We start from the raw sequence: 2,817 nt of genomic DNA on the forward strand, positions 1-2,817 counted from the left end.
GGACTGACCTGTTGGCAAAGTCACAAACAAGTCCCAGCTTAGAGGGCACAGTCCTCTTAGCATAATTAGGTTTGACCTTATAACGCTCCCTAGATCTTATCTGGGAAGCTAATGGGCTGAGGGAGGTGCAGGAAGTGCTGCCAAAACAAGTGAAACTCACAAGAACAGTGTAACTATGGTCAATACAAGTGAAACTCACCAGAACAGTGTAACTATGGTAAATCACTACCTTGTTTACCTCTGACTATAAAATAAAGGCTCAGCTTGCCTCTGGATCTTTCTCTGTGGCCTCAACCAGGCACAGGAAGATCCACGGAGACTAAAGAGAGCCATGCTGATCATCTGAACGCTGTCTACATGTCCTTCATTCTTCACCGACTCCATCCACGCCTTTGGGAACCTCTGGCCCGCCGGGGCTGGACCCCGGCAACTTAGCATAGTAATCTCCAGATCTCCAGTTCCATCCATGCTATTGCAAAAGGTAAATTTCCTTTATTTGTTTGTACAGTTCTATTGAGTAAATGTAATAATTTTTCTATTCACTCATCTACTGATGGGCACTTGGGCTGTTTTCAGATCTTGACTATTATAAATAATGCTGCTATGAACATAAAGGTGTATACATTCTTTTTTGAGTTAGTATTTCAGGTTTCTTCAGATAAATTCCGAGAAGTAAAATTGATGGGTCATAAGGCAGTTTCATTTTTAATTTTTTGAGGTAACACCATACTGTTTTCCACAGTGGCTGCACCAATCCACATTCCCACAAACAGTACACGAGTCTTCCCATTTCTCTGCATCTTCACCAGCACTTGTTGTTTCTTTAATTATTGACTAGAGGCCTGGTGCAAAAATTTGTGCATGGTTAGGGTACCTAGGCCTGGCCAGCAATCAGGGCCAATCAGGGCCTTCCAGCTGCCAGCCAGGGCCTCCCTTCATTCCACATCACCCCCTGGTGGTCAGCACACATCATAATGAGCAATTCAACTTCCAAGGGGACACTTTACATATTAGCCTTTCATATATATAGATGATAGACATTCTAACAAACTTGAGATGGCTATCTCACTGTGGTTTAACTTGCATCTCTCTGATGATTAGTGACATTGAAAATTTTCATATGTATATTGGCCATCCTTATGTCCTCATTGGAGGACAGATAGATATTCAGGTCCCTTGCACATTTTTAAAATATATATTTATTGATTTCAGAGAGGAAGGGAGAGGGAGACAGAGATAGAAACATTAATGATGAGAAAGAATCATTGATCAGATGCCTCCTGTATGCACCCTACTGGAGATTGAGCCTGCAACCCAGTTTTGACTTTATTCTTATGTGTGGTGTAAATTGGTGGTCTAGTTTATTTTTTTGCATGTATCTGTCCAATTTTCCCAACATCACTTATTGAAGAGACTGTCTTTACTTTATTGTTCTTGCCTTTTTTGTCAAGTATTAATTGACTATAAATATGTGGGTTTATTTCTGTGCTCTCTATACTTTTCCATTGTTCTTTATGTCTGTTATTGTTCAAATTACATGCTGGTTTGATTACTATGGCCTTGAAATATAGTTTGACATCAGGAAGTGTGATGCCTCCAACTTTGTTTCCCCCAAGATTGCTGAGGCTGTTCGGGGTCTTTTTTGGTACCATATAAATTTTTGGTCTCTGCATCAGTTTTTTAGGAAGGAAATAAAAACCTCTCTTCTTGTTTCAGGTCTAAATTCCCACTTCTAGTATTTACCATGAGGGTATTTTCTTCTAGAAGAAACTATTTAAGTAAAACCCTTGTCTTATTACCTGAATTCTGGGTCCCAGAAAATGTAGTGCCAAGAGGTAAAGACTTCTATTTAAACTATACTCCAAAAAGATGTGGTACTATTACAACTTTAGGTACAATTGTTCTTTTTGTTCTGGAAAAACCATGTTAGGATCTTTTAGAGATAAAATTTTACTGAGACATCTAGCTTGTTGACTCCAGCTGCCTCTATTGGAGATGGTCACATGGCTACAACTTAGAAATAGAATTGTATCCTTTTAGTGAGAGCTTCTTAAGGAAAGAAAATAATTTCCCAGCTAATAGAATAAACATGAATATTTCTCTACACTTAGAAAAGAGAGAGACATGTCTTGTTCTCATAGAGTTGTGGAAGGTTGAGGTCCAAGAGTTGTTAACATGGTATAAGGAGCAGAAGACCAGTAACTCAAGGACAGAGTCATGATTAATTTTATGACTAGGCCAAGATAGCCCAGATTTCTGGGTAAACATACTCTGGATGGTTGTGAGGATTTTTGTAGATGAAATTGATATTTGAATCTGTAAATGACTAATGCAAATTGCCCTCTCTAATGTGGGTAGGCCTCATCCAGTCCATTGAAGGTCTTTAAACTGGGACATCAGTCTTTTCCTGTCTTCAGACTTGGATTGCTCTTTCTTTTTTTTCACAGCTGAATTTTTTGTTTTAATAAACAATAAGACTACAAAAAGGTAGAAAATGATTAGAACACTAGACTAACACACTTTCACTGCTGGAAGGAGAGGTCAGAAGGCATGGAAGTGGGCAGCCACCTCAAAAGCTTGCAGCATTGCAGGTACACTAAATAGTAATTTTTATACAATAGGTCGTGTTTTTGTTTGTTTTCTTCTTTTTTCTTTTTTTGGATGTGATTTTTGCCATAGACATCTATTCCACAAGTTGAAAACACTGAGAAAACTGGAACAGATAAGGCCATGCTGGTTAGAAAAAAACCAAGTTACCTATTCCCCTTGAGCCTCACTCACAAATCACACAATAGTCATGTGGTGGGCAGGCACACA

The sequence above is a fragment of the Myotis brandtii genome, unplaced genomic scaffold (assembly GCF_000412655.1).
Source record: "Myotis brandtii unplaced genomic scaffold, ASM41265v1 scaffold752, whole genome shotgun sequence".
NCBI lineage: Eukaryota > Metazoa > Chordata > Mammalia > Chiroptera > Vespertilionidae > Myotis > Myotis brandtii.